This window comes from Rana temporaria, chromosome 2, assembly GCF_905171775.1.
Source record: "Rana temporaria chromosome 2, aRanTem1.1, whole genome shotgun sequence".
Taxonomy (NCBI): domain Eukaryota; kingdom Metazoa; phylum Chordata; class Amphibia; order Anura; family Ranidae; genus Rana; species Rana temporaria.
Window position 1 is genome coordinate 353,658,776 of NC_053490.1, and position 15,196 is coordinate 353,673,971.

Consider the following 15,196-nt stretch of genomic DNA (forward strand, 5'->3'; position numbering starts at 1 on the left):
CTGTCATTTTCACAATAAAGAATGCAATTTAAATGCATTTTTTGCTGTGAAAATGACAATTGTCCCAAAAATGTGTCAAAATTGTCCAAAGTGTCCGCCATAATGTCGCAGTCACGAAAAAAATCGCTGATCGCCGCCATTAGTAGTAAAAAAAAAAAAAATGCAAAAAAACTATCCCCTATTTTGTAAACGCTATACATTTTGCGCAAACCAACCGATAAACGATTATTGCGATTTTTTTACCAAAAATAGGTAGAAGAATATGTATCGGCCTAAACTGAGGAAAAAAATAATTTTTATATATGTTTTTGGGGGATATTTATTACAGCAAAAAGTAAAAAATATTGCATTTTTTTCAAAATTGTCGCTCTATTTTTGTTTATAGCGCAAAAAATAAAAACCGCAGAGGTGATCAAATACCACCAAAAGAAAGCTCTATTTGTGGGGAAAAAAGGACGCCAATTTTGTTTGGGAGCCACGTCGCACGACCGCGCAATTGTCTGTTAAAGCGACGCAGTCCCGAACTGTAAAAACCCCTTGGGTCTTTAGGCAGCAATATGGTCCGGGGCTTAAGTGGTTAAAGATGAAAGAGATTGCAGAACAGACAGAATTATAATGGTGTAAAGATAGGACTGAATTATTAGGAAGTATAGAAAATGTGCTTAAAGATGTTTCAGTGGTAGCTACGATTGCTGACATGAATGTGTGTGAGTGTGATGAAATGAGGGATGAGTTTGAACAATTGTTGACTGAGACTAGCTTGTTGGAGCAAGGAGTGGATGAATGGAAGGAAACATGTATGTTAAGGGAACAATGTATCACATCTTTAGAAAAGAAAGAGGCTGTGAATGAATCTGCGATAGAAATGCTTAAGAGAAAGTTACAGGAGTGTAAAACTCAGCTAGCCCACAAAGATCATGCCATTCTATCTTTGAAAGCACAGGCAATGGAGAAAGTGCACAGCCATTGTTGTGCTAACAAGGATACACAGTCTAGTGTGACACAGGAGAGGGGGGAAGGGATGCTGATAGAACAGCAACCAGTATGGTCAGCTGACAATCCTGAAGAGCCCCCAGACCACAGTTCTTCTCTCTATACTCCTGCGTCAGATAGGACTTGGCCAGGATCTGCGATTATAAAGAGGGAGGGTGGCACCCAATCCACGACACTCTCCATACAAGATCGCACAAATCTGTGCCAGATTTTGGGAAAATTTGACACGAGTGCTTCACCCATTAGTCTCTCAAACAGGCTGGAAGCTGTAGTGACACAGTACATTTTAAACAATAGGGATGCATGCGCACTCCTCCGCGCATGGCTTCCATTGCAACTGTGTGAAAAACTGCAACCACCAGTCAGGAATCATAGAGGTCTAACTCCCGAGTTAAACTCAAATTGGGGGAACTCGGCAGATAGAATGAAGGAAATGTAGTGCATAATGGGAGGAAGGGATACTAGGGGTTCAGATGCCCTAGAAAATACTAAATTTAGAAGGGGAATTGATCCAATACTCTTTTGCAGTGAATACTTCACCATTTATAAGGCCATATATAATTGTCCTGATATGTCTCACGATGACAGTAGTTTTCTGTGTTCTATGGCTAATAAGTGCACATGTATTGATTACCATACCAGAATTGCACTGAGGAATGCCACCTCATACCAGACCTTTATAAACATATTAAGGGACTGGGTTCGGGAGACAGATCAAGACAATAGGCCCCACAAAAGAGTTGCCGAAGTAGTTAAAAACGAAGGTAGAGTGAGGTTTGCAGGCAGGTGTTACAGATGTGGGAATACAGGCCATGTAATGAAGGACTGTCAATTGCCTAGGAGGAACACAGATGAGAAGAGGCTTTGGCATAAAAAGGAACAGCAAAAACCGAATCAGATAAGGTGGCAACAGAGCCGAACAAGGCACCTGATGCTACATTATATGCAGTGGCGGAACTACCGCCATAGCGACCCACGCGGGCACTATGGGGCCCGCAGCCGAGTGGGGCCCGGTGAGGATGAAGAGCCCCGCCATGCCATTCCGCCCGCTCCACTCCCCCTGCATTTAATGTGTTTGTGACATAAATAATTGTAAGCCTTGCCGCCGCGCAGTCCTGTGGAGGAAGAGGAGGCGGCGCTGGGAGGTTGTCACAACCTCGATCATCCAATTGTTTGGTCAGTAGGTGGTGTGCTCCCCTCCCCTGGCTCCTCCCCTTCCCCCGCGCTCTGCGAATCTCCTACCAAGTACCATGTGCAGAGCGCGGATAATGCTTGCTGAGCAGCTCCTTGACTCCAGGATGGACGCCCGTAGTGTGGAAAACCTGCCAGAGCAACGCGATGATCGGCGAGCCAGTCTCGAGGTACTGTGCATCATCGGTCCGCTGCCCGACACTGACAGCATCCGATTCCCGTGACGTCACTCCCTGAACGAGGGTGCCCGAACATCCCTGCTACCAGCTGCCTGTGATGACCTCACACACAGCCCAAATGCTGTGATGCCACCTACTGTCTCTTGTCATCATCATGCTTCTCGTCATCCCCCTGTTCCTGGCATCCCAGTGGGATGCCAGGAACAGGGGGATGACGAGGAGCACGATGATCCCACCACCCTACTTCTGAGGCCTGTCATACATATTATCACCCCCTGTCATCTCCATCCTCCCTGTCAGCTTCCTGCACCCACCCCTGTCATCTCCATCCTCCCTGTCAGCTTCCTGCACCCACCCCTGTCATCTCCATCCTCCCTGTCACCTTCCTACCACCCACCCCTGTCATCTCCATCCTCCCTGTCACCTCCCTACCACCCACTCCTGTCATCTCCATCCTCCCTGTCAGCTCCCTACCACCCACCCCTGTCATCTCCATCCTCCCTGTCAGCTTCCTGCACCCACCCCTGTCATCTCCATCCTCCCTGTCAGCTTCCTGCACCCACCACTGTCATCTCCATCCTCCCTGTCAGCTTCTTGCACTCACCCCTGTCATCTCCATTCTCCCTGCCAGCTTCCTGCACCCAACCCTGTCATCTCCATCCTTCCTGTCAGCTTCCTGCACCCACCCCTGTCATCTCCATCCTCCCTGTCAGCTTCCTGCACCCACCCCTGTCATCTCCATCCTCCCTGTCAGCTTCCTGCACCCACCCCTGTCATCTCCATCCTCCCTGTCAGCTTCCTGCACCCACCCCTGTCATCTCCATCCTCCCTGTCAGCTTCCTACCACCCACCCCTGTCATCTCCATCCTCCCTGTCACCTTCCTACCACCCACCCCTGTCATCTCCATCCTCCCTGTCACCTCCCTACCACCCACTCCTGTCATCTCCATCCTCCCTGTCACCTCCCTACCACCCACCCCTGTCATCTCCATCCTCCCTGTCAGCTTCCTACCACCCACCCCTGTCATCTCCATCCTCCCTGTCAGCTTCCTGCACCCACCCCTGTCATCTCCATCCTCCCTGTCAGCTTCCTGCACCCACCCCTGTCATCTCCATCCTCCCTGTCAGCTTCCTGCACCCACCCCTGTCATCTCCATCCTCCCTGTCAGCTTCCTGCACCCACCCCTGTCATCTTCATGCTCCCTGTCACCTCCCTACCACCCACCACTGTCATCTCCATCCTCCCTGTGACCTCCCTACCACCCACCCCTGTCATCTCCATCCTCCCTGTCAGCTTCCTGCACCCACCCCTGTCATCTCCATCCTACCTGTCAGCTCCCTGCACCCACCCCTGTCATCTCCATCCTCCCTGTCACCTCCCTACCACCCACCCCTGTCATCTCCATCCTCCCTGTCAGCTTCCTGCACCCACCCCTGTCATCTACATCCTCCCTGTCAGCTTCCTGCACCCACCCCTGTCATCTCCATCCTCCCTGTCAGCTTCCTGCACCCACCCCTGTCATCTCCATCCTCCCTGTCAGCTTCCTGCACCCACCCCTGTCATCTCCATCCTCCCTGTCAGCTTCCTGCACCCACCCCTGTCATCTCCATCCTCCCTGTCAGCTTCCTGCACCCACCCCTGTCATCTCCATCCTCACTGTCAGCTTCCTGCACCCACCCCTGTCATCTTCATGCTCCCTGTCACCTTCCTACCACCCACCACTGTCATCTCTGTCATCCCTGTCAGCTTCCTACCACCCACCCCTGTCATCTCCATCCTCCCTGTCACCTCCCTACCACCCACCCCTGTCATCTCCATCCTCCCTGTCAGCTTTCTGCAGCCACCCCTGTCATCTTCATGCTCCCTGTCACCTCCCTACCACCCAGCACTGTCATCTCCGTCATCCCTGTCAGCTTCCTACCACCCACCCCTGTCATCTCCATCCTCCCTGTCACCTCCCTACCACCCACCCCTGTGATCTCCATCCTCCCTGTCAGCTTCCTGCAGCCACCCCTGTCATCTCCATCCTACCTGTCGGCTCCCTGCACCCACCCCTGTCATCTCCATCCTCCCTGTCACCTCCCTACCACCCACCCCTGTCATCTCCATCCTCCCTGTCAGCTTCCTGCACCCACCCCTGTCATCTCCATCCTCCCTGTCAGCTTCCTGCACCCACCCCTGTCATCTCCATCCTCCCTGTCAGCTTCCTGCACCCACCCCTGTCATCTCCATCCTCCCTGTCAGCTTCCTGCACCCACCCCTGTCATCTCCATCCTCCCTGTCAGCTTCCTGCACCCACCCCTGTCATCTCCATCCTCCCTGTCAGCTTCCTGCACCCACCCCTGTCATCTTCATGCTCCCTGTCACCTCCCTACCACCCACCACTGTCATCTCTGTCATCCCTGTCAGCTTCCTACCACCCACCCCTGTCATCTCCATCCTCCCTGTCACCTCCCTACCACCCATCCCTGTCATCTCCATCCTCCCTGTCAGCTTTCTGCAGCCACCCCTGTCATCTCCATCCTCCCTGTCAGCTTCCTGCACCCACCCCTGTCATCTCCATCCTCCCTGTCACCTCCCTACTACCCACCCCTGTCATCCCCATCCTCCCTGTCAGCTTCCTGCACCCACCCCTGTCATCTCCATCCTCCCTGTCAGCTTCCTGCACCCACCCCTGTCATCTCCATCCTTCCTGTCAGCTTCCTGCACCCACCCCTGTCATCTCCATCCTCCCTGTCAGCTTCCTGCACCCACCCCTGTCATCTCCATCCTCCCTGTGAGCTTCCTGCTCCCACCCCTGTCATCTCCATCCTCCCTGTCAGCTTCCTGCACCCACCCCTGTCATCTCCATCCTCCCTGTCAGCCTCCTGCACCCACCCCTGTCATCTTCATCCTCCCTGTCACCTCCCTACCACCCACCACTGTCATCTCCATCCTCTCTGTCAGCTTCCTACCACCCACCCCTGTCATCTCCATCCTCCCTGTCACCTCCCTACCACCCACCCCTGTCATCTCTATCCTCCCTGTCATCTTCCTACCACCCACCCCTGTCATCTCCATCCTCCCTGTCACCTCCCTACCACCCACTCCTGTCATCTCCATCCTCCCTGTCACCTCCCTACCACCCACCCCTGTCATCTCCATCCTCCCTGTCAGCTTCCTACCACCCACCCCTGTCATCTTCATCCTCCCTGTCAGCTTCCTGCACCCACCCCTGTCATCTTCATTCTCCCTGTCACCTCCCTACCTCCCACCACTGTCATCTCCATCCTCCCTGTCAGCTTCCTACCACCCACCCCTGTCATTTCCATCCTCCCTGTCACCTCCCTACCACCCACCCCTGTCATCTCCATCCTCCCTGTCAGCTTCCTGCACCCAACCATGTCATCTCCATCCTCCCTGTCAGCTTCCTGCACCCACCCCTGTCATCTCCATCCTCCCTGTCATCTTCCTACCACCCACCCCTGTCATCTCCATCCTCCATGTCATCTTCCTACCATCCACCCCTGTCATCTCCATCCTCGGTGTCAGCTTCTTACCACCCACCCCTGTCATCTCCATCCTCCCTACCACCCACCCCTGTCATCTTCATCCTCCCTGTCATCTTCCTACCACCCACCCCTGTCATCTCCATCCTCCCTGTCAGCTTCCTGCACCCAACCATGTCATCTCCATCCTCCCTGTCATCTTCCTACCACCCACCCCTGTCATCTCCATCCTCCATGTCATCTTCCTACCATCCACCCCTGTCATCTCCATCCTCGGTGTCAGCTTCTTACCACCCACCCCTGTCATCTCCATCCTCCCTACCACCCACCCCTGTCATCTTCATCCTCCCTGTCACCTCCCTACCACCCACCCCTGTCATCTCCATCCTCCCTGTCAGCTTCCTGCACCCAACCATGTCATCTCCATCCTCCCTGTCAGCTTCCTGCACCCACCCCTGTCATCTCCATCCTCCCTGTCATCTTCCTACCACCCACCCCTGTCATCTCCATCCTCCATGTCATCTTCCTACCATCCACCCCTGTCATCTCCATCCTCGGTGTCAGCTTCTTACCACCCACCCCTGTCATCTCCATCCTCCCTACCACCCACCCCTGTCATCTTCATCCTCCCTGTCACCTCCCTACCACCCACCCCTGTCATCTCCATCCTCCCTGTCAGCTTCCTGCACCCAACCATGTCATCTCCATCCTCCCTGTCAGCTTCCTGCACCCACCCCTGTCATCTCCATCCTCCCTGTCAGCTTCCTGCACCCACCCCTGTCATCTCCATCCTCCCTGTCAGCTTCCTGCACCCACCCCTGTCATCTTCATCCTCCCTGTCACCTCCCTACCACCCACCCCTGTCATCTCCATCCTCCCTGTCAGCTTCCTGCACCCAACCATGTCATCTCCATCCTCCCTGTCAGCTTCCTGCACCCACCCCTGTCATCTCCATCCTCCCTGTCATCTTCCTACCACCCACCCCTGTCATCTCCATCCTCCATGTCATCTTCCTACCATCCACCCCTGTCATCTCCATCCTCGGTGTCAGCTTCTTACCACCCACCCCTGTCATCTTCATCCTCCCTACCACCCACCCCTGTCATCTTCATCCTCCCTGTCATCTTCCTACCACCCACCCCTGTCATCTCCATCCTCCCTGTCAGCTTCCTACCACCCACCCCTGTCATCTCCATCCTCCCTGTCATATTCCTACCATCCACCCCTGTCATCTCCATCCTCCCTGTCATATTCCTACCATCCACCCCTGTCATCTTCATCCTCCCTGTCATCTTTCTACCACCCACCCCTGTCATCTCCATCCTCCCTGTCATCTTCCTACCACCCACCCCTGTCATCTCCATCCTCCCTGTCAGCTTCCTACCACCCACCCCTGACAGCTTCCTACCACCCACCCCTGTCATCTCCATCCTCCCTGTCAGCTTCCTACCACCCGCCCATGTCAGCTTCCTAACACCCACCCCTGTCATCTCCATCCTCCCTGTCTTCTTCCTGCCACCCACCTTTGTCAGCTTCCTACCCCCCACCCCTGTCAGCTCCCCACCACCCACCCCTGTCATCTTCCTTCCACCCCCTGTAATCTTCATACCACCCCACCCCCTTAAATTTACTGGTGCACATTACATATGATGGACGCAGGGACATTTTCTTTGGGGGGGCGCACGTAGCTGGTCTTGCCTAGGGCGCCAAATTGCCTAGCACCGGCCCTGCCTGCACTGAGGGGCAAATTTCCGCCAGCCCGCTCCACTCCCCGCTGCACTGTAAGACAAATTGTTGCCAACCCGTTCTGCCCGCTCCGCGCTGCACTGTGAGGCAAATTGACGCCCACCTGCCATCCAGCCCGCTCCACCTGTTCTGCCAGCACGCTCCATTCACCTGGGTGTTGCGGGCAGAACAGGAGAACAGTCAGCGGGCGGGACAGTCAGCAGGTGAGCGGGCTTGCTTGCCAATCAGCGGGCGGGGGAGCAGAGAGATGACATCATCTGCATCATTGCAGTTCCGTCCCCACTGTGCTGGCAGCAGAGAGATTAGATTATCTCTCTGCTGCCTGCCTTTACTCTGGGACACAGCAAGTGGCAATCCGCAATGTGTGGCAGGTGATGTGGCAAGTGACAATCTGCTACGTGTGGCAGGTGACGTTGTGGCAAGTGACAATGTGTGGCAGGTGGCGTTGTGGCAAGTGACAATCTGCATTGTGTGGCAGGTGGCAAGTGACAATCCTCAATGTGTGACATCGTGGCAAGTAACAATCTGCAATGTGTGGCAGGTGACAACGCGCATCTGGTGACGCGGCAAGTGACAATCTGCATCTGAAGGCAGGTGACGTTGGCAAGTGACACGCTCGGGGCTCCTACTGATTCTGCAATATGGTTAGTTGAACTATTTTATATAACAATGTAATAATAGAAATTATGCACTTCAAGTATTTTTATTATCATTTATTTTTTTTACTAGTAATGGCAGTGATCTGTTTTTTTTTTTGTGAAACTGCGACATTGCGGTGGACAGGTCAGAAACTTTTGACACATTTTTGGGACCATTCACATTTATACAGCGATCTGTGCTATTAAAATGCACTGTGTAACGGACCTATGAACTATTCTGAGCTCAAAGGGTTAATTGTAGAGTGACTTTTTCCACTGCTTAATGCTAATATTCCCTTTGCATAGCTAATGGACTCTCCTTTGTGTAGTTACAGCCTCCTGTCAGGTGTACGCCGAGGGGATGATGTGTGAGTGTGTAATTGTTTTAAAGGTTAATTGAATTCTATTGTCTGATCAAGTCATGTTAAATATAAGATTGGAGCCAAATGGTCTAGAGAGTGAGTGGATCAAGGGAATGTCATTATTTCAAAGCATGTGTATTGAAGCTCCCCCTGTGTGAGGGGGGGGGGGGGCGGAGAGTGTCATTGTTCATGTAAGTTTTTGTAACCACATATAAGCGAGGTGAAATGTGCAAATAAAGACAGTCTTGTTTGACCCTTCAACACGCAGCCTCTCTCTCTCTGGATCTTGCACTTTGCACTTTGCCAGGGAAAAGGACGTCTCCAACGGCTGATACCCTCGCACTAGCCCGGGTAGCCGTTACATTGGTTGACAGCAGTGGGATGGTCCTTTTATCCAAAGAGCAAGTGCTGAATGGAGTCGCAGTACGCCAGGCTGAAAAGATCCACACTAAAAGATTTATTAGAGAGTCGTGGTAGGAGCGCCAGCAACAGACCACGGAGGGAGCTGATAGCTGACCTGCTGGAGCTGGACGAAATGGATGGATCCATGGAAGGAACGGAGCCCCTTGCACCGGTCAGCGAAGAAGATGTAATTACTGGGATTGTACAGCGGAGATTATCCTTGTATCCAGAAACGTCCGTGGAACTAATCAACCAGCTGTTCCGGGAAGCAAGGGAAGAGATACAAACTAAGAGGGGACAAGAACTGGAACTGGTAAGAGCAAGACAGCCCATTACACATGCAGTTCCTACCCCCCCACCCGCGGCTACAGGAAAGAAAATACCGTTCACTGCATTTAAAGCTTTTGTAGAAAGTGAGGAGGAAATCGATGGATATTTGGCGGATTTTGAGAGGCAGTGCTCACTACACCAGGTACCACCAGACCAATGGGTCACTATTTTGTCGGGGAAATTGTCGGGCAAAGCCAATGAAGCCTTTCGGGCTCTCGCTCCAGAGGATATTTTAAAATATCAGCAAGTTAAAAAGGCGCTGCTAACCCGATATGCCGTAACGCCAGAAGCCTACCGCCGGCGCTTCCGGGAGTCCAAGAAGAAGGCTGTGGACTCCCACATGGAATGGGCCAACCAGTTACAAAGGGTGGCATCCCTTTGGGTCCAAGGGTGCAAGGCCAACACCGAGGAGGAAGTATTGCAGCTGTTCCTAATGGAACATTTCTTCCAAGACCTGGCCACAGACATACAAGACTGGGTACGAGATCGCCGTCCCGCTAACTTAAACGAGGCGGCTCGGCTAGCAGATGAGTATGCGGAGACAAGGAAAGTAAGCCAGGGTACTACGCGGCTGGCTCAGAAGGTAGAACCGCATACTCCAACCGTCACCCCACGCCCAGAGTTTCAGGCTCCAGTCCCACCACATCCTCAGGGGCCTAGCAACTATCCCCGGGATTCGCCTAGGGTGACGTGCCATCACTGCAGCGACACGGGACATATTGCTCGTTATTGCCCTTTGAGAGCTACAAATAACAACTGGAGACGCACAACACCCAACACAGAGGTCACTCCATCACGTCCCTCTGCGGCCCACTGCCTGGAGACCGAGGGGGGGCCCTGAGGAATGTCTGGGAATTTGGTATGAGGCAGACCCAATACAAGCTGCCTCTCCGGATAATCGTCAGCATCACCGTCAGGAGGTACGGGTGAATGGACAAGTAGCACAAGGCCTAAGAGATTCCGGGACTACTATCACTCTGATTCAAAAACATCTGGTAAAGCCAGAGAACGTGTCCACTCGCACAGTTGCCGTCCGGGTCGCAGGGGGTGCTGTATTTCGCGTACCCACCGCCCGGGTGCACTTAGACTGGGGAGCCGGGTCAGGAAAGACCACAGTTGGTATCATGGACAACCTACCTGCCGAGGTGGTGCTGGGCAACGACATTGGCCCTCTGACTTCGGCTTATTTACCTACACCTGCTGCTGCTTGTCCCGGGACCACCCGCGTTGCTGGAATCAACCCACTTGCTGCTGAGAACCGGGTAAGACTACCTTCCCCGACATGTACTGTAGATCCGGCACAATATCAAAGTCTAAAATGGGAATGTGACAAGTTGGCCAGCGAGAAATCAGAGATGCAACGACACTATGTCATGTATTATGAGATGTCCCGTGGCTTGAACATTGGAATGCACAAACAGGCGTAAATTGTCAAAAGATTAAATGGGATTTGCATCCAGGTGGTGCCTTATCTGTCCCAAGAGCATCAGCAACAGGTTTTGGGAGCCATTGAGAGAGCAAAGCAAGTGACTGTTCCAGAACTGAATTCTATTATTCACCGTCACCATCAGCTACCAACCTGGTAAGCCAATGGGAAGGCCGATGGACTGTCCAGGCAAACGGAACTCTTACCTTAACAGCAGACCGGACATCCCCAAGTTGACCCGAAAAGGATCAATCCGGGTCTGCCGGAGTGTTCCACAAAAGGAGAGTAGTGTAACGGACCTATGAACTATTCTGAGCTCAAAGGGTTAATTGTAGAGTGACTTTTCCCACTGCTGAACGCTAATATTCCCTTTGCATAGCTAATGGGCTCTCCTTTGTATAGTTACAGCCTCCTGTCAGGTGTATGCCGAGGGGATGATGTGTGAGTGTGTAATTGTTTTAAAGGTTAATTGAATTCTATTGTCTGATCAAGTCATGTTAAATATAAGATTGGAGCCAAATGGTCTAGAGAGTGAGTGGATCAAGGGAATGTCATTATTTCAAAACATGTGTATTGAAGCTCCCCCTGTGTGAGGGGGGGGGGGGCGGAGAGTGTCATTGTTCATGTAAGTTTTTGTAACCACATATAAGCGAGGTGAAATGTGCAAATAAAGACAGTCTTGTTTGACCCTTCAACACGCAGCCTCTCTCTCTCTGGATCTTGGGGATGGAATGATACCGGTTTTACTTGCATATCGCACTTTGCCAGGGAAAAGGACGTCTCCAACGGCTGATACCCTCGCACTAGCCCGGGTAGCCGTTACACACTGATTAATGTGTAAATGTCACTGTCAGGGAAGGGGTTAAATGTGTTCCCTGGGAGGTGTTTCTAACTGGGGGGGTGGGACTGACTGGAGGAGGAGAGAGATCTCTGTTCCTAATCACTAGGATAGAGCCATGACAGGTCCTCTTTATACTCCTACATACATGTATAGAGCCATGACAGGTCCTCATTATACTTCTATATACACGTATAATGCCATGACAGGTCCTCTTTATACTCCTATACATGTATAGAGCCATGACAGGTCCTCTTTAGTTATAATGATATCAAATAAAGGATGTGGGGCATTTTGGTGGGCGTGATTTTTTTTTCTGGGGGGGGGGCCCATACAACATTTTGCTATGGGGCCCTGTGATTTCTAGTTGCGCCCCTGATTATATGGTCCTCTTTTTAGGGAGTTAGAGAGGATAGTGCAAGCTAAAATAAGCCAGGAGGAATATAAAACCCCACCCCCAACCAATCCTTATTTTAAACCATAGGGATGTCAGGCCCCGGTATTGTCCCTAGTATGTCATCTGGACAGGGACAAAAGCGTCAGACCATGTATCCAAGGGGCGATAGGGGGGCCATTGCCCAAATATATTACTAGATAGTGGAGCTGCTGTAAGTCTAACTAATATCAGACTTCAAAAAGTTCCTAATGGGAAACAAATCTTCCTTAGAGGATTCGGAGGACAACTAGTACCTTCTGAGCAATCAATACCTGTATCTATAGAAATACAGAGGTTATGTGTGGAACACAGTTTGTTTCTTTCCCCAACGCATGAGGGCACTATTTTGGGCTCGGATGTCATGGGGGCACATGGACTAATTCTAGATCTATGTAGCTGGGTATTGTGGAAAGGGTCTAGATACAAAAGCAAGGTGCACATGGTCATGGACGGCTGGGAGGTTGCATCAGTTAAAACAGATGAAATCCTTGACCCACAGGCAATACTGAAAACAGAGGACCAAATATTGGCTAAAATCTTGTGGCAACATAATGAAGTGTGGGCAACGTCTAAAGCGCAATGTATTAAAGTTTCAAACATGATTGTTAAAATTAAGGGCCCTGATCCGCCACCTCAGCGTCAGTACACAATTCCACCCGAATCTATCCCATACATAGAGAGTACAGTGAGGAATTTGTTGGCACAAAATGTAATTAAAGAATGCCAATCTAAAACAAATGCAGCCCTCTGGCCAGTAAAGAAGGAGGAGGGATGGAGGCCCACTGTAGATTTCCGTGCGCTAAACAGATGCACCCCATCTATTACAAATGTAGTTGCTAAGATGCCAGACATGATGAGAGCACTGAAACCTTCAGCAATAGTGTACTCATCAATTGACATATCAAATGGCTATTTTTCCATTCCTGTACATGAGGATAGCCAATACAAGCTAGCCTTTACGTTTCAGGGAAAACAGTATGCATTCTGTAGGTTAGCTCAGAGTTCAAATCCAGTTCTACATACTTCCATATCTGTATGGTGGACATTCTGAAGACATTTTTGGAGCCAGAATGCATTATCCAGTATGTGGATGACATACTGCTCCAAACGGAGACAGAAAAGCAGCATTATGCTCTGCTGGAGGAGCTCCTGACACTAATTGAGAATGCAGGTCTGAAATTAAACCCCAAAAAGGCACAATTGATGAAGGATTCAGTATGTTTCTTGGGTGTGATAGTTTCACAGGGTGGGAGGACTCCAGACCCAAACAAATGTGAAACTATCAGGAGATTACCAAAACCAGTCACTAAAACCGCACTGAGACAATTCCTGGGGATGGTCGGTTTCTGCAGGGACTTCATTGAAGGCTTTGCAGAAAAGGCAAGACCACTGTATGATTTTCTCAAAGGAGACAAGAAGTAAACAGACCCCTTAGACTGGTTGGGAGAGCATGAGCAAGCTTTCACCAAGCTAAAGGTGGGTCTGATGCAGGCCCCGGCCTTAAGCAATCCAAACGCCGATTTGCCCTTTGCACTACAAGTATATGCCTCTGCAGTAGCAATAACAGCGGTATTGCTGCAGGAGAGGCAGGGCAAATGGGTACCGGTGGGATACTGGTCCAGGGTACTTGATGAATGTGTCAGAAACCTTTTGGCAGTGCACTGGGCGGTTCTCGCCACAGAGCATGTTGTGGGGTTTGGCAAAATCATTCTGCAGACACCCCATTCTCCAATTAAAATGCTTTTGGAACGTACCCTCAGTGGAGTATCTTCCCAAAGGGTAGCCAGATGGCTAGTGGATTTAACGCCCAGAAATCTGGCTGTGAACCACAATGCCACATACACTCTCCCACAATTGATACAATATGAGGGAGAGCAGCATGACTGTGGGGAGGTACATCGGACCAGAACACAGGAGGTATTTAGGTTAACAGCAGGTGATGTAGACCTTAAAATCTGGGTGGATGGATCAAGGTACTGGGATGAAGGAAGTTTTCACACAGGGTATGCCCTGTGGTGCCCCCAGACCAATGAGAAAATCATGACCAAATGCTCTCGAAGTTTTTTTGCCCAAAGAGCTGAACTGGAGGCAGTGAGAGAGGCCATCACGCATTTCAGTTCAGGTCCCATAACCGTATTCTCTGACAGCGCCTATGTAACAAGGTCTCTGACCGAATACATGCCTCTGTGGCAGTCAAGGGGCTTCAGTGATGCCTCTGGGAAAGACTTGATACATAGTGCGGTGCTAAGAGATATATGGGAAAGATCAAGTGTGGAACCTCAGAGAGTGGTAATCATTAAGGTGAGAGCTCACCAAAGAGGTGGAGAGGAGGTTACGGTGGGCAATAACAAGGCAGATGAGCTGGCAAAGGAGGCAGCTTTGATAGGGGTCAAGTGGACACCTTATGATGCTGAAGGGAGACAGGCCTGGGAGGAACATAATTTTGAGGAGCAGGAGGTGAAAGCAGGTTCACATGAACTTCTGCCAGTGCTAAGGATGCCTACCCCATGTTTAGCAGTTGAACAAAATAAGGATGAGGCCTTGAGCTCAATCAAAAAGCAGCTTAGAACAAAAGCGGCAGATGCTCCCCAAAATGATGCATTATAAGACGATCTACTATTAAGAGAGACTTCAGAAGGAAGAAGGTTTGTAGTACCCTCCCAGCATCAGAAGGATTTAGTCCGGGAGAATCACAAGGTTAACAGTCCACATGGGTGTTCAGGGTACCTTGAAATTTGTGCAAGCTAGATACTGGTGGGAGGCAATGGGTAACACAGTGTCACAGGTAGCGCAGGAATGTTTGATCTGTGCACAAATGAACCCTAGGCCAAAAGGACAGAAACCAGTCTAAGCAAGGGTACCGGTAGCTGATGGACCCTGGGAAAACCTGCAGATTGACTTGGAGGATATAGATATCTGCTGGTAGTTGTGGATGTTTTTTTTAAAGTGGGCGGAGGCTCTACCCCTGAGAAAGGACTCTGCTACTGCCACAGCTAGAGCTTTGTGGACTGATGTCTTTTCAAGATGGGGGTTCCCCAAAGTCCTGGAATCTGATAGGGGGACTCACTTTACCGGCAGGGTCATGAAAAATATTTGTGAACTGCTGGGAGTAGAACAGAGATTCCATGTACCATACCATCCACAATCGGCAGGGATGGTTGAGAGG

General features: G+C 51.1%; 1 pseudogene; it reads left to right on the forward strand.

Annotated features, from left to right (window-relative positions):
- Positions 1-697: 697 nt before the first annotated feature.
- LOC120928306 lies at positions 698-1,962 on the forward strand (annotated as a pseudogene).
- The last annotated feature ends 13,234 nt before the right edge of the window (positions 1,963-15,196 follow it).